The sequence below is a fragment of the Humulus lupulus genome, chromosome 1 (assembly GCF_963169125.1).
Source record: "Humulus lupulus chromosome 1, drHumLupu1.1, whole genome shotgun sequence".
Classification (NCBI taxonomy): Eukaryota; Viridiplantae; Streptophyta; class Magnoliopsida; order Rosales; family Cannabaceae; genus Humulus; species Humulus lupulus.
In genome coordinates, this window is record NC_084793.1 from 143,806,013 (window position 1) to 143,828,259 (window position 22,247).

General features: G+C 35.4%; 1 long non-coding RNA gene and 1 other non-coding gene across 2 annotated transcripts; one reads left to right on the forward strand and one right to left on the reverse strand.

The window, feature by feature from the left end:
• Window positions 1–675: 675 nt before the first annotated feature.
• On the reverse strand, window positions 676–782 carry LOC133813522 (small nucleolar RNA R71). Its single transcript, XR_009884531.1, has one exon. It is a non-coding gene; the product is annotated as a small nucleolar RNA R71 (small nucleolar RNA).
• Window positions 783–11,712: 10,930 nt separating this feature from the next.
• LOC133819413 (uncharacterized) lies at window positions 11,713–13,022 on the forward strand. Its single transcript, XR_009886336.1, has 4 exons — window positions 11,713–11,935; window positions 12,010–12,225; window positions 12,344–12,581; window positions 12,654–13,022. It is a non-coding gene; the product is annotated as an uncharacterized LOC133819413 (long non-coding RNA).
• Window positions 13,023–22,247: the final 9,225 nt, after the last annotated feature.

Here is a 22,247-nt window from a genome sequence, read left to right on the forward strand (position 1 = left end):
TAGTAGTGTGCGAGTAAGTAGAATCAAATAGGCCTGGGGACAAGTAAACCATAAGAATTATATTGTTGTGAAATCTCTAAAAATCCTAAGTATGCTCTGTGGTTGCGGTTTTAACTGATCTTCCACATCAAAAAATTGCTTGTTTGAAATTATCTTTGTTGCCTTGTTTGTGAAAATTGTATGCATCATTGGGAACATAACTCTAAAAATCGTTTAGTAAAAAGACGTTTATCTTTGTTTGAAATTGAAAGTGTTAGTAAAAATTTAAGCATCTTGGAACCAATTGCTAATCCTGTTGATGAAAATGTTGTGCCTGAAAAAACTTTGCTTGAGTATTTTGCACCTATTTCATCTAATGCTCCTTCATGTATTGTTCTTCCTACCACTTCTGCTACCCATTTTGAGCTTAAACCATCAATCATTCAATTGTTGCCATCTTTTTATGGGTTGGATAGAGAGGATCCTTACATGCATGTCAAAGATATTTTAGAAATTTGCTCAACATTTAAATTTCAAAAAAATTCAGATGAGTTGGTCAAACTAAGATTGTTCCCTTTTTCATTAAAAGACAAATCAAAAGCTTCGTTAAATTCCCTTCCCACGGGGTCTATAACTATATGGGATCAACTTTATAATAGATTCTTGCTGAAATTTTTTCCTCTGTCTAAAACTGATAGTCTAAGGAGAGAAATCTCCGAGTTTTTTCAAAAAGATAATGAAGAGTTTTATGAATGTTGGGAAAGATTTAAAGATTTATTATTAAAATGCCCTCATCAAGGTTTTGAAAAATAGAGACTTGTAAAATATTTTTATGATGGTTTGACTCCCTCTAATTGTCAAATGATTCAATCTATGCATACTGGGAAATTTTTAAAATTTAAGGACAAGAGGCTTGGGACGCCCTTGAAGATTTATCTGTCAATTCGCAACAATGGAATTATTTTGATCTTAGGTCTAGGTCAACTAATTCACCAAAAAGAGGAGGAAGGTATGAAGTAAAAGATGAATTAGCAAACTTAAGAACATCCTTAGATAAATTAGCAAGAAAAGTAGAAGCTTTAGCCATAAGCCAAACTATAAATTTTCCAATACAACCAAGAAAAGATGTTTGTTCTATATGTTCTAGTCCTTGCCATAATGCCCAATCATGTCCTTCCTACCAATAAGCCTTTTCTGAGGAGGCCAATGCTTTTCATGCTTATGGGAAACCAAATGATAGACCATTTTCATCCACTTACAATCCAAATTGGAGAAACCATCCAAACTTTTCATGGAGACAAAACCAACCTCAAATGAATCAAGGGCACCAATACAACATGCAAAACCAAACTCATGCCCCACAAAATCAACCATATCCTCAACAAATAAAACCTTCCTGATAAGGTACTTTACAACAATTTATGCAATCCACTCAACAAATCCTACAAAATTAATCTCAATCAATTACCAAACTCGAGACACAAGTAGGACAACTCACTACTGCTTTAGCTGGTAGAGAAAAAGGAACATTCCCTAGTCAACCTATCCCTAATACAAAAGGTCAATATGAGATAGGAAAGTCTAATCATAATGGAGAAGTCAAATCAATTTCAACTTTTAGGTCCGGAAAGAACATTGTCAAACTCAATTACATACCCGAGGTTGAAAAAGAAAAAGAAAAGAGTCAGCCTTCTAGTTCTAATGACTCTTCAAACAAGGAAACTCTAATCCATCCTTTCATTCCAAAAGCCCCATTCCCACAAAGAGTACTTCCAATTAAAAAAGACGGCCAATATAATGACATCTTAGAAGTTTTCAAACAAGTTAGTATCAATATCCCTTTCTTAGATGCCATCAAACAAATTCTTGCCTGCTCTAAATTTTTAAAGGAACTTTGTACTGTTAAAAGAAACACTAATGTTCCTAAAAAGGCGTTTTTATCTGAATAAGATAGTTCCATTATTCAATATAAGAGTCTTGTGAAATATAAAGATCCTAGGTGTCCCATAATTTCATGCATTATTGGTGATCATTTTATTAACAAGGCTTTACTTGATTTGGGTGCTAGTGTGAATTTATTGCCTTATTCTATTTATAAGCAACTTGGTATTGGTGACCTAAAACCTACTTCTATAACTCTTCAATTAGCCGATCGTTCTGTGAAAATTCCTAGAGGCATTATAGAGGATGTTTTTATCAAAGTTGATAAATTTTATTTTCCTATTGACTTCATTGTTCTTGATACTCAATCTGTGGAAAATGTGCATGCTCAAATTCCTATCAAAGGTGTATGACTTTAATTTTTTCTGACATGGTTGAAATATTTCTTGAAGCGTTTATGGATGATTTTTCTATGTTTGGTTCTTCCTTTGATGAATGTTTGCACCATCTTTCACTTGTTTTAATTCGTTGCAAAGAGAAAAACCTTGTGCTTAACTGGGAAAAATGTCATTTTATGGTTAAAAAATGAATTGGTTTAGGTCATGTAATCTCATCTGAGGGAATAGAAGTTGATAAAGCTAAAGTTGATCTTATTTCAAAACTCCCCCCCCCCCCCCCCCCCCCCAACCTAAAACTGTGAAAGAGATTCGATCATTCTTAGGCCATGCCGATTTTTATAGAAGATTTATAAAAGACTTTAGCAAAATTTCTCGGTCTTTATGCCATTTACTTGGAAAAGAAAATGCTTTTGTCTTTAATAATGATTGCCATGTTGCCTTTGAAAAATTAAAAAAATTGTTGACTACTGCACCCATTATTTGACCTCCTGAATGGAAAACACCTTTTGAAATAATGTGTGATGCTTCTGATTATGCTATAGGTGTTGTCTTAGGACAAAGACTTGAAAAAATACCTCATGTAATTTACTATGCTAGCAAAACTTTAAATGACGCTCAATTAAATTATTCCACAACCAAGAAAGAATTGCTTGCTTTTGTTTTTGCATTGGAGAAATTTAGATCTTATTTGTTAGGGTCTAAAATTATTGTCTATTCTGATCATGCTGCATTAAAATATCTCTTGTCGAAAAAGATGCTAAGTCTCGTTTAATCTGTTGGATCTTGCTTTTACAAGAATTCGACTTAGAAATACGTGATAAAGAGGGATCTGAAAATGTTGTTTCCGATCATTTATCTAGACTAGTTGTTGAAACTATACATGATTCCACTCCTATCACTGAAACTTTTCCTGATGAACAATTAATGCATGTTTCTTCCTTGCCTTGGTATGCTGATATTGTTAATTATTTGGTCACTAAAGAAATACCTTCTCATTGGTCTAAGCATGATAAATTTAAATTTTATTCTGAGGTGAAAATTTTTATTTGGGATGATCCTTACTTGTTTAAATACTGCCCTGATCAAATAATTAGAAGATGCATTCCAAATTGTGACCAATCCAAAATTATATCTTTTTGTCATGATCATGCATGCGGAGGACATATTAGTGGTAAGAAAACAGCTACTAAATTTTTACAATGCGATTTTTATTGGCCTGCTATCTTTCGTGACACTTATGTTTATTGTAAAACTTGTGAACATTTCCAAAAGTTAGGAAGTTTAACTATAAGAACCATGATACGTTTAAATCATATTCTTATTATTGACATATTTGATCTTTGGGGCATTGATTTTATGAAACCCTTTCCTAACTCTTTTGGTAATCTCTATATTCTTGTTAGAGTTGATTATGTGTCTAAATGGGCTGAAGCTATTGCATGCCACACTAATGACCACAAAGTTGTGCTTCGATTTTTGAAAGAAAATATATTTTCTCGTTTTGGTTCACCACGTGCTATCATTAGTGATAACGGTACACACTTTTGTAATAAGTCATTTGAACATTTGATTAAACAATATGGCATTATACATAAAGTCTCAACACCATAGTAACCACAAACTAGTGGTCAAGTTGAAGTGTCTAATAGGGAAGTTCAGCACATTTTAGAAAAAACTATGAATCCGACTAGGAAAGATTGGTCCTTAAGACTCACTGATGCATTATGAGCGTATCGTACCACGTACAAAACGCCCATTGGTATGTCACCCTACAGACTTGTGTATGGGAAGACGTGCCACTTACCTGTTGAGTTAGAACATAGAGCCTTTTGGGCAATTAAGCAGTTAAACTTTTCTTTAGACAAGGCAGGTGAGAAAAGAAAACTTCAATTGAATGAGCTAGAAGAAATTAGGAATGATGCATATGACTATTCAAAAAAATATAAGGATCGTATGAAATTTTACTATGACAAAAATATTTTGAGAAAATATTTTTCTCCAGGTCAGAAAGTCCTTTTATACGACTCTCGTTTGCATTTATTCCTGGGAAAATTACGCTCTAGGTGCACTGGTCGTTATATTGTTCGAGTTGCTTTTCCACATGGAGCTATCGAAATTGAAAATCCTAACAATGGTGATATTTTTAAAGTTAATGGAAAAAAATTAAAACCATTTTTAGAATTAAAAATCGATGAAGTTGATGAAATCCTCCTTGAGGATCCTATTTACCAAGTTATTTGATTGCTTTAAATTACTCTTGGTAACTTGTGTTTATGTGTTTATTTTTGTGTGCTTGTTTTCATGTTTACTTTTGTGTGTTATACTTTTTGTTAAGTGTTTCATGCTCTCTTGACAATGCACCACGATGAGGTACGACCATTCTAAACTCTAACCTCTTTTAAATTTTAATTTATATTTATATTTTAACACATTGAGGACAATGCTTAAATTAAGTTGGGGGTAGCGAGTTTAATACTTGTTTACCGTTCATTATGTTGAATATGAGGGTAAAATTGTGTTAAGTTTGTTTTGAAAATATATATTTTTTTATTGTGTTTTGTTTAAAAACAAAAAAAAAAATTTGGTGATATTTTTCATTTTCAATGATAAAAATCTTGATTTAGTTTGAGTTTAATTCTTTTAAAAATATGAATAATTTTTAAGTTTTATCTTTAATTATTGGGTCAATTTTGCTTGTAACAAAAATTATATTTTTCATAACAAGAACACTCTTATTTACTATAAGTTTAAGTAAAAAATAATTTTAATGAAAACTTTTTTTTAAAAGCGAAATTGTCAATTTAATTAATTACGTAAGCTTAACTTTTACTCATAATAATTTTTTAGAATTATTTTCATTGTCCAATTTTTGAGAAAATCTTTTTTATATCACCAATAAAAAAAAAAACTGTGTGTTTTAAATTTTATTTTGCTTGAGGACTAGCAAAACTTTAAGTTTGGGGGTGTGATAACTCTACAAAATAGAGTTATTTTACCATATTTTATATGCTAATTGTTGATTAGTTCTTGAGTTTTTAATTGATTTGTTAAGTTTTTTAAGTAATTTTGAATTTATTGGGTTTATTTTGATTTTAAATATTTTTGTATGTGTTTTATTGTTATTTTGTTGTAAAATGTTGTAGTTAATTATTGGAATTATTATTGTTTAATTTGAGGTTGTATTATTGAACTTAAATGTTAAATATAAATTAAGTTATAATTAATATTTTCAAAGAATTAACTTGATTTATTTTATAGTTGAAAATATTTTATTATGATTTAATTTATGTTTATTTTGAAGAGAATTTGTTGCATTTTTACTCTTGAAAAGAAAGAAGAATGAAGGAATAGGTGGCAATTTTAAGGAAAAGAAAAGAAAAAAAAATGGCATTTTTCCCTAAGCCCAAGGAGGCCTGCCCAACCCAGCCCACCGAAGCCCTGTAGCCAGCTCCCCCCTTTGACCCAGTTCAGCCCACGGTTCCCCTCCTCAGCTGCTTGCCTCCATACGGCCCAAGCCCAGCATCCGGCCCACCATGCAGCCTCCCTCCCAGCTCAGAGCATCCCAGCCACTTGGGCCCAGCTGAAGTAGCCTCCAAGCCTAGCTGAAACAGCCACCAGCAACCTTCCTCCAGCTGCACCACCAGGCCCGCGCCTCAACCCTACATGGCCCAGACCGAGCCCCAGCCAGCAGCCTCCCCTGCCTAGCCCAGCCACCCAACAAGCAGCCCCTGCCATTTTCTCTCCTTGAGCCCAACATAGCTCATTTCTCCCCTTGTCCCTTTGTCCAAAAATGCCAACTTTTTACCCAATTTTTCCACATATTTTACCACAAACATCATCATTACACCCTATAATTTACCTCTACATGCCATATTTACTTTGTTTAATTAATTTAATCAATTTAAGTTGATTATTTTAATGCTCTCATTTTGGCTATAAATATGGAATTTCAAGACTATTTTGGAGTGCTTAATTTTTTGTTACCATTTTCTCTCTACCATTCTCTCTTCCATTTTTGGGTTTTTCAAGAGCATTTTCAAATATGTATTTTGTTTATTTTGTAATTTCTATTCTAGTTATGTGCTTGCAATCTTTTTGATAAGATTATTAAGATCATGATGAAGCAACTTGTAACTAGATAATATTTATGTTGTATAATGTTGATTTCCCTTATAATGCAACAAAGTTTATGGATTTTTCTTCTTCATATATGTCTTTCATCTTTAATATCTCATATTTTAGATTGTTAGATAATATTTCACTTTGTTCTTCATTTTTGCAAAACATAATATTCTTTGTGTAAGATGTGTCATTAAATTGTATTCATCCAATGCTTAGAACAAAAATATTATGTTTTGCCTTATAAATAATGTTATTTGATTTTTTGTTGTTTCGTTAGGTTGATTCACATTAAATACTTTGAAATTATACTTTTTAAAAAGTAATGAAAAATCCTATCTTTTTAGAAGTAATTTGTGCTTAAAATTATAAATCTATTTGGAAAATGATAGTTTGATTTATTTTAACTATCACTAAAACTTGGGAATCAATATACTAATAAATATTATTAAACTTATATTTTGTGGATTCTAGTATCTTAATAATCTTTCTTTTACAACCTATTTTCAAATCATAATTAGTTTACTTTTATTCTCTTAAATAGCTTTATTTTAAATCTTTTATTTTATGTTCATGACATTAAATCTCATCAATCTTTAGGGCTAGATTAGAATTTATTAATTTTGGTTTAAAATAATTTTCTTTTTTATTTTAGACAACTTCTTTAGGTTCGATCTTATGCTTACACGAACACTATATTTCATATACGATTCGTGCGCTTGGGAGTTATAAATTTTTAAAACATACCTGTTTTGAGTCCATCAGCAGGCACAAGAAATTTGTTTAGATGAGTAGTTAGTAGACGTGCTCCGAAATTTGACCAATATGGTCCTAGGAGGATGTTTTCCTCATTGAACTTCTAATCTTTATTTCCTTCCTGCCTTTATTAATTTATGAAATGAGAGTACGAATGCTAAAGTAGTTATTGTAACACCTATAATATGATTTCAATGATGCTATAGTGTGATTAGTTAATCATAGATCATAAGATTGTTGAATGAAAGTGCATGACTAGCTGAAGTTAGGTATACACTTATGATGTTTTAATCAATGTTGTAACTATAAATATAAAGATGCATATGATGTTATGAAAGTCTTGGAAATGCTTTCGTTATATCTATGGTAATTATGTTCCTGATTTTTATGCTAGTATCAATCTATACTTTAACTTGACTGTTAATTTGGTTGAATAAATGTACTTTCTTACTATACGTTTGAGATAACCCCTTACTTTCCTTCCAGTTACAGATATTTGTTGATTACTTATGGATGTGACGAGTTGAGGCCTATCCAAAAAAAGTGTGTATGCTGTGGGGGTCATATGAACTAGAAATTTATCAAGGACGCCACCAGTTTATTTTATCTCTTAAAGTATTCTTTATATAAGTCCAATGTCATTTTTGGGATTTTTTAAAAAGTCATATAATATGTTGCTCGAAATATTTTTACTTAAATTATGATCTGGTACTTTCTGCATGTTTTAATACTAGAGTGATATTGGCAGATCTAGTATCTTGTTATGAATTTTATCAAATCATGTATTTTTAAAAAGATAGAATATTTAGGGCATTAGATTATTCAATCATTCTCTTTCGTCTTAGAAAAAGACTCAGGCATCAATGGTAGGCTAGGAAATAGAGAATTTGGACAACGATACTTCTCGTGAATGAGCCTTGTGGTGTTACTCCCCTTCCCCCAACGTTGAAGTTCCAAAGTGGTGTTCTTCTTCTAGTCATAGATTGTAATTTGTTTTTCGGTTTGCCCTTGTTTTTTCCTGAATTTTCAGGTTCTCTATATTGTAAGTTTCATTCTGAATTTATCTAGAAAGGTAGTGTAAGTTCACTCTCCCCAATATGATCAACATGAAACCAAACTCTATCCCCGTCCAACCCTAAAGCCAATTTGGCAAGTCCATTAGTGTCTTTATGAACATGCCAAAACATTTCATTAGGGAATTTACATAACAGATTCTTAATACAACACTACAGGAAAATTGGGTTCTAGCGACGACACATCTAGCGACGGCATTACAATTTTCGTCGCTAGAGGTACTTTCAGACACAGCCGCCCACGTCTCCTCTATTTAGCGCGAAACGAAATAAAAAAACCCACCAATTTTTTCTTTTCCCTGGTTTTTTTTTCCCTCAGACCCATATATACCCCAAACCTTTCTCTCTCTTCTTAGACCGAAACCCTTCTCCTCCCAGACCCCAAACCCCAAACCCTTCTCCTCTCAGACCCCAAACCTCAAACCCCACTCTCTCCTCTCAAACCCAAACTCCTATCTCTTCTCTCAGACCTCAGACCTCAAACCCCAAACCATGAGAACCCCAATCGACTGAACCCCATCCTCTCGGGCCGATCTCCCTCTCGTGCAGCGATGTCCTCTCAGGAAGCTCGGTCGTAGGCGGCGGCATTCACAGGTACTTTATATATATATATCTAGTTAATATTGTTAATATATATTTATTTATTTTATTGTAATATTGTTAAGTTAATATATATACATATAAACCACTGGGTATTTGCTGAAATTTCAGGGACCACTCTCTCGGGCATTTGCTGAAATTTCAGGGACCACTCTTGGGCATTTGCTGAAATTTTTCCTTGGATTCCAAGGACCACTGGGTACATATATATAAACCCTCTTCTTATATTAGACACTATATGGTTTTGCTATAAATTGGTGTTGCAATTAACTTTAAACAATATACTTTTGTTTTAGCTAGATGCTGCAATTAACAGAAGTGGTTTTTTTTATTTTTTTTATTTTTAAGGTTTTTAGTGATTTTCTTTTTTAATGGAGTTTATTGGTTGATCATTTGTTGAATACCCCTGTTTTTATGTGTTATGTATTTTTATTGTTATGCACTGTGTTAGTCCTCCAATATACAGTGTTTTGATGGTTGATTTTATAATCTGAAATTTATTTATGGCTCTATTTCTTAATGCAGTGTTTTTATGTGTTATCCATTTTCTTAATGCAACTATTTCTCACAGGTATCCTATAATATATATATATATATATTAAGTTTAAGTTTATTTTTTTCAATGAAATGTGAAAGTTTGTTTTGCCTCTAGTTGTGGTATGGCTCATATGCACTTGTTGATATTGTTGTATGTGTCTATATTTGATTATCTATAAATCTTGTTTGTTATGTGTTCTTATGTATGTCAATGTATATATTAGCTCATGAATTCTGAATTTTTTTGTGATGAGATTTTGTTTGTGTTTTGGGGCAAAATATGTTGTCATTTTGCAATTTCTTTATCTGATAACAAGACTTTAATTTGTTTATGTTGTTTCTTTAATTTTTATTGTTGTTTCTTTATTTTCTGAAATTGGTGTTTTGGTGAAAATAAATAGGGGTATTTTGTTGATTTAATTTGGTATTGAAGAAAACAATTAATCAATTAACCTTTATTAGACTCATATTGTTTAATTTTTCAATTGTTCTGTCTAACAATTAAGTGATCATAAAAGGTTCTTATTGTGGTATTTTACTTTGATACTTGCATTGAGCATAAGTGACTGTACTATTTTGTTGAAACTTTGGTTTTATTTTTGGATGTTCTGTTTTGGTCGGACAAGAATAAAGTGACTGCACTGAGTACATTTATCTTAGAAACTTTTTAAGTTATGGAGTGTCTTTTAGGTCCATTTTTAAGTTATGGAGTATTTGGATAGAAAGTAGGTTGTATATGTTCTGTTTTTGTATGATTGGGATAATAATTTTGACTCTGGTTTATGGTGTTCAGAGGTACTTGTTATATAAGTATGTATAAGTTATATTGGCACAATTTGATCTTGCTCATCAGGTTGGTACTTGAGATTTATCCTTGTTTTACTTTTCTGTAACTTTGATTATTAAGATCATTTTCTTTTTGATGTTTCGAAGTCTAGATTTAGCTATCTTGTTTGCTTTGTTCATTTTTATGTTATCTTAATTTATAGTGGGGTTTTATACAAATGCACGTATATAATTGTATCTTTGAAGTACATGATTACATTTAAATCTTAAACTTAACTGGGATGACTATTAAGGCTTTCTTCAGATAGGTTTTCATAAACCTTGCTGAATAGGTGTCACTGGAACTTTTATATTATTTTATTAATATTTTCTATATGTATTGCAACCATAATTCTGGCTAGAACAGATTAATAGAGAATAACTCACATGTAACCTAAGCATCAATCACAACCACCAATATATGAATACAAATGAGCTAGTTTTCAACAACAACATGAAAGCTTTTTATACTATGTCTGTTTTTATATTATAATGAAAACAACCATATTGGGTATTAATTAGAGCCCAAGAAAACAATGACCAAATTGGACGACTTGTCCCTTTCATATGCATTGACATTAGACATAGTTCTCTATAGTTATAGTTATAGATGGTGTGGACTTTCTAAACAAAAATCTATTATTGTATTCGGTTTGGTATTTCTTTTTGGAACTGTAATAATAAAAACATTTGGACTTGCTGGTTTTGTGTTCTTGCTTGTTCTATTTTGTGTTAATATCAGGATTAAAAAATGTATGCTTTTACTTTTTTCTCTGTGTTTTCTGTTAAGTGTTTTGAATTTTAAGCTTATTTATAGCAATCAAAGAATAGCCTAAGCTCAGTTTTTTCTGTGAAATCTCATTAGTTGTTTTTTTATGCAATCAATATTTATGGACTTTGTATCTTGAGGTATTCTTTTGGTTCTTTTATATGTTTAGGATTAATTAGGTGCCCATTTTGTTATTAGTTTGTGTATATGTGTGTTTAAATCAAATTCTTATCCTGTGCAGAGTATGATTTATGGTTTATGGTTTATTTTAAAGTGTGTTATTAGTTGGTGTGTTGAGATTTTTAGTTAGAAATGTATACGTGTTTGAACTTGGTTTCTAATCTATTTATAGTATTAATTTGGTTTCAAATTTGATTGTTTTAGATTGATTGATTTGGTAGATTGGTGGCTTTGAGTGTTTCGGACAATTTGACTTGGTGACTTTAAGGTATATTACTATAAGTCATGTTGATTAAATCCCCACTATTCTGAAATATTAATGATGACCCATTGTTTTGAGGCCTTATATTTGGTTATGGAGTTGTGTTTTTTATCAGAGGCTTAGATATGTCTTCTGCGGTTATGCAACATCACGAAGGTGATGGTGGGGCAGATCCTCCTCCAGATCCAATGCAGATACAGGCTGATTGTGAGAGAGGTATCACATGCAATTAGTATTTTTTTGGATGAATATATTGAATTAATTTATTTATGTGTATATAATAATTATATGTATTTAAGAAATAATAGTGACGACTAAAACGAAAAGGCGCGGCATCAACAAAGGGTTTTCAACTCGAGAAGTTAGAGTTGCATTAGGTAGACCACCACCACTGGAGTGGGATGTTCGAGGGAAGACTTACAAAGAAATTGGTGATTATTCCCAACATTTCTCTAGAGAGATCGGCATTCTCATTCGACAATATGCCGATCCCAACTACGACCGATGGGATAAATTACCCAGCGAAGTTAGGGATCGCATACTTCCTCGTCTAGAGGTAATTTATTTCTATAATTTTTTTATTGGGTTCACTTTAATATTAAATCTAGCTTTTTTTTTTTTTTGATTCAGGATGATTTATTCGACATTGGTCGAAGTCGATATGCCTCAGAGAACCTCCCCGGCATTCTTTTGGGCATTCAACGGTCGTGCGCTGATCGTTACTCGGAGTGGAAGAATGACTTGTCCACTCATTTAAAAAAGAATGGTCGAGCACATCCTCCTGATGGTTTGGGCATGGAGAAATGATAGAAGGCGCTCCAGTATTTTGATCGCCCTGAAGTGAAGGTATTCACAAAAATATTATTTTTTTAATTTATTTTTCTTCATTTAACATATGGTTAACACAAGTTCTTTGCAGAGGCATTCTAAGACTAACTCTGCGAACCGTGCAAAACAAAAACAGAGAAGCGTGCAGGGTTCACAGTCTACGCCAGCCCTTCGTTACAAGAAGGTACTTTCTTTTTTACATAATTTTTATTTATGTTTTTTTATAATGATTTTTTTTCTTAATTTTTTTCAAACTTCTTGTATTGTAGCGTGATTTATAAACTGGGTGTCTTGCTAGAGTTCCAGAGATTTGGATGGCGACTAAGTACATAGACGGGGAAGGTTGGGTGAGCAAGGCAGCAAAGGATAACTATGTAAGTAAATTTATATTTTATGATTTTCTTACTTTATTGTGTTCTAATATTCTTGAAAATTGTGTGATACAGGAAAAGATGATGGAGATACGTGACACTCTGCAGTCACAATCATCTACGAGCGCCTCTGCTTCGAGTACTATCCCGAGAGAAGAGGATGACATTGTTCTTGTTGAGACGATCTTTGGACGTCATTGAGGCTATCAGCCGGGCCTTGGTCGTAGGATTCGCACGAGGGCGAATTGTGAAGCGGATGATGTACCTCAACCAGCCCAACCACCTCCTACCACACAAGACATGCAAGAGGTGAGGGAGCGACTCCGAGCCATAGAGGAGCACTTGGCTAGGATTGGTGGAGTCTCGGGATCTGGATCTTCTCAGCAAGGTCATGGTGCCGATCCTACAACACCTAGTTAAAACATTTATATTTATATATTTTAATTTTACTATGATAGTTACTTTGTCATAAAAATATTTATAGTAAAAATATAATTTTGTGCATAATTAAATTTCTGTCTATTTCAAATCTTTTAGCAAAAAAAATGTGTTAGTATATATATTGAATAATGGCTTTTTTTTAAGTATATATAATAGTGCTTTAATGATTACCAAAAAAAAAATTAAATTAAAAAAAATATATGTATATGGACTTTTAGTGACAACATGTTGTCGCTAAAAGTCGAAATGTTGTCGCTAAATCTCAACATTATTTCACTGGTCAAAGCTAATTGCAAACTAACGGCAACGAAAAAATGGAGCTTTTAGCGACAACGGGTCGTCGCCAGAAGAAATAGCGACGACATTTGTAAGTTCGTCGCTAATTAAAAACAATTAGCGACCAGCATTTAGCGACGACAAGTAGCGACGACTTTGTGATCGCTAAAGGAATTAGCGACGACATTTGGGGAATTAGCAACGACTTAAGTCGTCGTTAAAACCCCTTTTTTTTGTAGTGCAAGAAATATAATCCCCAAGAATATATATATTATTAGTACATCCAAGAATTCTTTTAACTATACCCTAGTGTCTACCTCAATTTCATCCGCTCTAAAACCTTTGCCATCTTTAAAACCTCAATTTCATCCATTTCAAAGCTTTCAACCCCGCTTTAGACTCCATTATCAAAGTAGAATTGACACCACAATCCACCAAAATCAAGGCAGTCACGTCATAGCCTTTGTCATTTCGAATAACTGCTCCAACACGTATTTTTGCATGTGAAATAAATGAGGCCCATCAACATTAAGCTTGAGCTTTCCAATAGATGGAAGAGTCTAATATACTTTGTCTCTATCTACAACACTAGTATCCTCACATGTCCGAGTGAATGAAATAACATCCCTGTATTCTCGAAGCAAAATTTCTACTTCGAAAACAATCTCAGAAGGCACATTAGATAGGCCTTTATGAAGCAATGAGTTTCTATTGTTCCATACAACCTATAATAAAGAGCAATATTTCTACCCAGTCTTTAGAAAAAGTATCTCTGCTCATCAAAAGTAATTAAACAAATTTAAATCCTTATTATAGCATAAATAAAATCTTGAAAAATAGATGATTTCCAAACCTTTCAAGCAAAGTTGCATCGAACAAAAGTATGATCAATATCCTCCAGATGATGGTCATAATAGGGAAAAGACAAAACTCTTCAAGAACAAAGATTAGCAGTTGGAAGTACATTATTACATACTCTCCAATTGAAATGCTTAGCTTTTGGTGGAATCTTAAGGTTCCAAAAAAAAAAAAGTTTCACCACCCCTGAGTTAATGAAGAATTAGGGGAGGAAGCCCCTTCGTCCATAGTATGAGCCAAATGATATCCAAATTTTATAGAATAAAGCCATCAGATGTGTATCCTCATATCCTTTCATCAGGTCGAGTAGTATCTGGAAGAGGGATTGTAAGTATGTATTCCATGATATAGTGAGGAAACAAACTATAAGTCTTATCTGAATTCCACTGACCATGATTAGAAATTTCAAAAGGAAATAATATCAGAAGGAGAACGTAACTATGAAGGATGACAGACAAATTGATGACCAAGAATCAATTTATTACTAGACATAGAAATAGACTGACCATGACCTACCTTCCAAACCATCCTTTTCAATAGTAATTCTCTTCCCCACAAAATACTTTTCCAGACAAACGAGGGATAATAACAAGTTTTTGTTGAGAGAAAAATCATAATTGGAAAAGTATCTAGCCTTAAAAATGTGAATAACTAGATAATTAGGATACTTAAACAACTGCCAAGCCTTCTTAGTAGGTAAAGCTTGATTGAAGCGGACAAGAGAACAAAAATTGAGGCCCCCTCAAACTTAGACATACACATCACATACCAACATTTCCAATAAATTTTTCTTGAAATGTGACTAACTAGAGAATTAGGATACTTAAACAAATGCCAAGCCTTCTTAGTAAGTAAAGCTTGATTGAAATGGACAAGAGAACAAAAATTGAGGACCCTCAAACTCAGACATACACAACACATACCAACATTTCCAATAATTTTTTCTTGAAATCCCCAACTTACCCCACCAGAACGTAGCCATTAATAAGTTCAATTCAAAACAAAAAGATGAAGGAATTTGAAAGCGAAACATGGTACAAGTGAGAATAACCTGAACCACAACCTCAAGAAGAATTTCCTTACCACCCTTTGAAAAAACTTTACTATGCCAAAATTGAGAAAATACAAAACTTTATCCATAATATAAACGAAAGAACTATTTTTATCTCTTCCTCAAAACGGAGGAACACCAAGGTACTTATCTAAACAATGCCTAATTGGGATAGGAAGGCACCGAATTAAAAAAAATTAATAAAAAAACCTTTTATCTTCCATAGAAGCATTCAAAGAAAAAACAGAGATGAGTTATCAAAATTAACTAGCTGACCAGAATCTTTACAATAAGTTTTAAAAGCATGATTTATTGTAAGACACATTTCTCTATTAGATTGACAAAACAAAGGACTGTCCTAATGCATCTACACTACAAGGAACTCTATTGTTTTTAAGAATTGCACAAAGACCCTTTAAACATAAAAGGAAAAGATAAGGAGAAAGGGGATCTCCTTGCCTAATTTATTTACCTGGAATTACTTTAGCATGCTTAGTACAATTAATATTAAAAGTAAAAGAAGTAGAGCTAAGACATCTCTTAACAAGATCAATAAATCTAGAATCAAGCCTCATACAATGCATAATTTTGAACAAAAAGTGCCTATAATTCCCCCAAAATCCTATTTCTGAGACGTCATTATGGTACTAGTCAACAAAAATTGTTTTAAAACTCGAAAACCAAATGATAGACTAAATAGTGGAGAAAACTTTGTTAAAAATATTCTTATTAAACACATAAAAAAATTAATTTAAAATAAAAATTTTATCTTAAATGCAAGTGATCAAACAAAACTATTTTCAGCCTCCATTCATAATAAAACACCTTTAAAACTGCATGAATAAAAATGTTGAATAAAACTTTGATGTTTACGTCCCTTTGATCGTAACAAAGTTGAGCGACTCTCATGATATACATTTCCTTTCTGGATTGGACTTCACCGCCATGAAACAAAACTAATATATGGCACCTGCAGCACAGAGTACCCATGAGTTAACGCCCAACAAGAAGAGTTATATAGGTTACAACCGCAAAGCCTAATCATAAAACATATACTAACTCAACTATCACATCTTAAGTGATAACATATCGTAACAGAGTCATGGCATAGTATAACATTGTGGATGTCAAAAAATCGACACTAATAAAATACCCTCGCCTCACGTCTACAGCCCCTTGAAGAACATGACGACCATGGTCGAAACCCCAAGTAGGCCTCACGGGCCTTAGGCTCTGAGTTGGCCTCGCGCCTCGTGCATGGGATCCCGAGATGACCTTGCGTATAGGCTCATTGAGACGGCCTCGCGCGCCTTAGGCATGAGTTGGACTCGCACCTCTCGCATGGGCTTCCCGAAACAACCTCGCACAAAGGCTACAGAGATGGCCTCGCCTTAGGCTCTAAGTTGCCCTCGCACCTCGCGCACGGGCTCCAGAGACGGCCTCGCGCAAAGTCTCCCCGAGATGGCTTCGAGCGTCTTAAGCCCCAAGTTGTCCTCGCCCCTCGCGTATGGGCTCCTGAGATGGCCTCGTACATAGGCTCCCCAAGATGGCCTCGCGCGCCTTAGGCCTCGAGTTGGCCACGATTCTTAAGACTCTTTAAAACATACGCCTTGCTGATGAGGCCCTGCCCTATTTTCTAGGGTAGGTGTCACCAGCAGAGTGCGCCTCACATATGTATCTTAATCAAGGCCACAAGTGCCCATACTTAGCATAATAAAAAGAGGCTTCAGACACAAGCATATCTAGGAAAGGTGAGAGTGTCTATTAAGTATGGAGTACACGTACAGGTATGGAGGATGTATGCAGGATAAAAGGAGTCAAAGTACGTGTACAACATCCACCCCAGACAACTAGTGGAAGTACAAAATAGTACAAAGACTAAGGACAACGCAACTACCACCCGCATACCTTTGACCATGTACCAGAGTTGACACCACGACCTTTTGCACAACTACCACCTGCATACCTTTGACGATGTACCAGAGTCGACACCACGACCTTTTACACCACTACTACCTGTGCCACTACCCTAACGGTGTACCAATGTACTATCTGGTCCCACGGGACCACTATGTATCAAGGAAAATTAGAGCCACTATAAATGGATCCTCACCCCTCACACAAAGGGGTTAGAAAATTCATGTAACACCACACTTTTCTAAGAGAAATATACAAGCTTTCTCCATTTTTTCTCTACAATTCTACTTCAAGTTTTTTTCTAAGTTTATTTGCTTATCATTCTTTTGGTTTTCCAACCTAACTTCATTGACGAGTTCTCACCGTCAAAAGTTTGGCGCCGTCAGTGGGAAGAACAAATTCCAAATAGTTGTTCTTCCATATGTTCCATCAAAGAATTATGCCAAGGCGTCCAAGATTCCTCCAAGATGCAGAGTCTCGTCTTGACGGAACCCAACTAAGAGATTCTATTAGAAATCCTCCACTACTAAAAAATGGAGACGTACTGAAAGTTCAATAGTTTTATGGGGATGAAGAAGAAGTATCTCCTCCAACAATACCACCCTCTGTGGCTTCTCCAGCACAACCAGTTTCTTCTAGAAGGAACTTAAAGATGTCGCCTTAACCTCCGTTGTCTACAGTTCCCCGCTCGGGTTGATGTGGTCTTGGCTCATTAACTTGCCAGCTGGAGAAAAACACATCCCGGGTATACTCGACAAGCTCAAGCTCTAGAACTCGAGTCTATAAAAGAGAGATAGATGAGCCATGGCTTAAGAACCAAAGGTTGGAAGAAATAGTGGAAAAATGCCAGAGGTGCTCAACTGTATGACCCAAGCAAGGTATGAAGTACCTCTCACTACGCGTGTAGGGGAGGAACAGAGAAGAAAGGAAACCACTTTCCCCTTTGATGATTGGAGGGCCCAACTTTCAAGGAGCAACCCCCACATTTAGAGCACCATGAATTTTGTATGCCAATGATGTGATCAAGAAGATGGGAGCGACAACATGGTGCGGACACCTCCGCCTCCAAGAAAGTACTGGTGAACAAAAGAGAGAAGGTTAGCACAAATTCTTTCATGGAGAGGAACAAAGCACAACCTATGTTCACCAACGACCTTCTGAACTCATTAAACAAGAAGATGAATGAGCTAGACGCGAAAAATGAAGGACCTTAGAAGAAAGATAGCCGTCGTGCCAAGAGGACAACTAGGTGATGGTGAGTTTGAGGAGGAATCTGCACTTTCAAGAGAGATCCAAGTAGAACCTTTCTTGTCCCACTTCAAAGAACCACACATGACACCTTACGAAGTTATAACAAACCCAAATTATCACTTGGGTGCCTTCAATGACTTGATGAAATTGAAGGGAGTCTCCTCCAGGGTTAGGTACCATTTTTTTGAGGTCACAGTAAGAGGAGCTGCCTACAAGTGGTTAAAAAAGTTGGCCCCAGGGACAATTTCCTCATGGAGGCAACTCTCAGAGGAATTCCTTTGACAACACCTGGCCTTCCATGGTTACACGACACCTGCCGCGAGCCTCACCAAAGCATGGTGAAAATGAAAGTTTGAAAAAGTACATTCAATGCTTCAATGCAGAGGTAGATAAAGTTGGAAAGTTGCCTAAAGACAAGCTAAAAATGGCCATCACCACAGGGGAAGATCCGAAGAGAAAACTGTGGGATAACATGCTCAAGAGAAAGATAGAAAACCTAGGCGACTTCTATGAAAGGTCTCTAAAGTACATCCGAGTTTAAGGTGGCTATGACCATTTGAGAATACGCAGACCAAAGCCTCATTTTAAGCCAGCCTCCATAAACACCCGCGAACACTCTAGGAAAATAGAGAACTCTACAACATCCTGCTGCGAAGATTAACCAAGCTCTGAAAGCTTGTGATATCGATTTTTGTGAAGGGGAAGGGACCTACAATGCAACATAAGCAAATCCCACCAACATACGCACCTGGAAGGGCATGTCTAGTAAGGTTTTGTGTTTGATATATCAAATCAAAGAGGTTACCCTAGTTGGCCTCCTAATGTAATAGTAAAGCATCCTTGTCTAGCTTAGTATGCGTTAAGTCCAAGAGGTCACCTTAGTAGACCTTATGACAAAGTAGGTGCATGGTCTCCACACATGTACATCAACTTTACTCAACATCGATGTAATATCAATCATCTGTCTTACTGATTATGTTCTATGTATTCAAAGCACTTAGTTCATTCGTACACCAACCACTTGGGGGCATAACGCCAGTAAAGACAAAAAAAATATGGGAGAGCCCATGGTGTCAAAAATGATTAGCTACCCTCATAGACGTCATAAGGGTAAAAAAGGAAGTTTCAAAAGTGCCACATCCATACAAAGGTAGTCACCCCAAAGGATGAACACCCCACACAATGCCCCAGCCTCATGACCCTTGGCTTCGTAAGATACACCTTGGCCTTATAGCCCTTGGTTCCACAAGATATGCCTCAGTCCCATAGGCCTCATAGCCCTTGGCTCATTCAAAAAAAAAAAAAAGAAAGAGGAACCCCAAGAAGGGTCCTGAATATAAGTCTAGATCGAGTTTAGTCGACTAGCCAAAAAGTGTCTCAAAGAAGATACTTGAAAAATAGTACTATTAGCACTATGTCCAAGATGACTTGCAAAAATTCCTCACAAGAAAAAAAAAGGACTTCACAAAGTTCCATACCAAATAAAACAGGGCTTTTCAATTTCCCATACCAAAGAAAACAAGGTTTCTCAAAGTCTCATACTAATGAAAAAGCAGGCTTCTCAAAGTCTCATACCAACGAGAGAAAGTTAAAAGGTTTTACATTTCCCTTATACTTGGTTTACAAGAAGGGACACAACACTACTACCAGAGCGTAGTAAGTGTAGCATCACAATAAGTCTAAAAGAACATTTAAAAGTCTCATTATAGAATGGGGGCAAGCATGTGGTAATACAAAAAAAAAAAGAACTATCTAACAAAGTATAACTACACTACTCGCGCAAGGGTCGTCCCCTCCATGCAAGACCGCACCTAGAAAAAAAGCATCCCTTTATGTGGGACCATGTTTTGCAACACTTTTATGAAATATCGTGTTTCCCAATGCTTCTAGAGTCTTCTATGTGAGGCTCTTATGTGAGACCTTATTTCAATTGGTCTCAACTGGTGATCACATAGCAAGACTCACAGGCTTCGAGACCCATGTCACGAGAGGTGTCCCACTCAAGAGGTGCACTATAAGAAACCTCTACGTGAGAGATACACTACCCGAGACCTCTATTGGGGGGAGGGGGTAAGCTAAGAGTTTACATGAGAACATGAGAGGCCTCATTTCAAGAAGTCCTTGTACCTCGATGTTACCTTCATAAGCCCATAAAGGTTATGATGAAAGAACTCACCTAAAAGAGTCATTGTGCGAGGCGACACTAACATACAAAAATTAGCCGCCGTGAAAGGGAGAAGTTGGTTATTACGCTCATAATGGCCTTTCAAAAATTGACGTCATGCTTCCATTCCCACTTCATCAAAATACTCACAAATTACCCCTTCGAAAATTTTCCCATAAGCCCATCACTTCAGTATGATTTTTAAAATGGTCCATTGACCTACTACACTGAAGGTGAAGAAGGAGTCAACAAAATTGAAGGACCACAAGACAGGGTTGTTGTAACATCCTCCTAATCAAGGACCTTTACATTGTGTATTTTAAATTGTGTTAGACTTTCTAATCAAGTCATTTGGATATAAACGTATAACTAAGGTTAACGTCAAGGGTTAGGGTTAAAACTTTTGGTCAAAGGAATTGTTGACTTTTATTTTAAAAGTTTCATACATATATGGGATCCTCAAAATATTACAAACAAGTGTTTAAGAGGGTGTATATACATAAAAGTTACAATCGGCCGACCTAAGAAAATTATGGCTCAACCCTAATTCCTCTGAGATAATCCTCGGTCGGGGCAGACGAGCAGCTGCATATGTACACGCCGCCACCGAAGCTCTCCAACTCATGGTTGGTCAACCTTTCATTTTCCCTTACCTGCACCACATAGCACCCGTGAGCCAAGGCTCAGCAAGAAAACTTAAACATGTGCATAAATAGAAAATACAGATTCCCAGGTACTTATCTAGCATGTTAAGAAGTAATAACCTACTTATACAGGCATACAATTAAAAATAAATGGTCATTGGACCACTCTGGGGCCGCTGCCCTGAGTAGTTGACCATAGAGTCAACCCTGGGGCCCTATGCCCTAGCTATGTGACCATAGAGTCACCTGGGGCCCTCGCTCTTAGATCTGGATAACTAGCCAAAGAGCTAGCCAAACACTTTTTTTTCCATCGACCATTGGGTCAGCCAAGGTAATAGTACGTCGCAGATTTAGGCCTAAGCCTTTCAAACAGCGCGCAACGCGCTATTGCCGTCCTTGACTAATAAGTCAAGCCCTGAACTAGGTATTCAGATACAAATACAAAACAGATACAGATAGGCATACTTAAAAAATACAAGCATGCATACATATTAATCATAATATATCATTAAGAAATCGCAAACATAGTAATAACCATGCTCCTTAACGGGGCCTAGCCTTAGCTACGCAAACCATACGATCAGTCATGTAACACTTAATTAGGTACAGACTATTCAATTATGTTTAATCAACAAACGAAATGATAAGTTAAACATAATCATTCTCAGGGGTCCAAGCATTACTAATAACTATTATTAACAGTCGGGCCAGACCCTAATCACATATATCACATATTGGGTGCAGTTTTCTTACCGTGGGTCTGAGTATAGCGTAAAATAAGAACGACCATCGAGTACGATCCCAGTTCTGAGCCCCCTAGCGATAACCTAATCACAACCATAATATATGATTCAATCAATAACAAGCAAATAAAGGCATCCAGACCGAGTCCTAGCCTCTGGGTCCTCGAATTCTAGTAAATCGGGTAGTAGAATCAATCCGGTGCCCTTAGGGTTTAGTTCCGACACTCAGAAACCCTCCCGGGGCTCAAAACCCCTTAAGCATCGCGGCCCCAGGAACCTGCACCATAGCTCGCCCAAGTTAGAGGCCTCAGCCTCCCTTCTCAC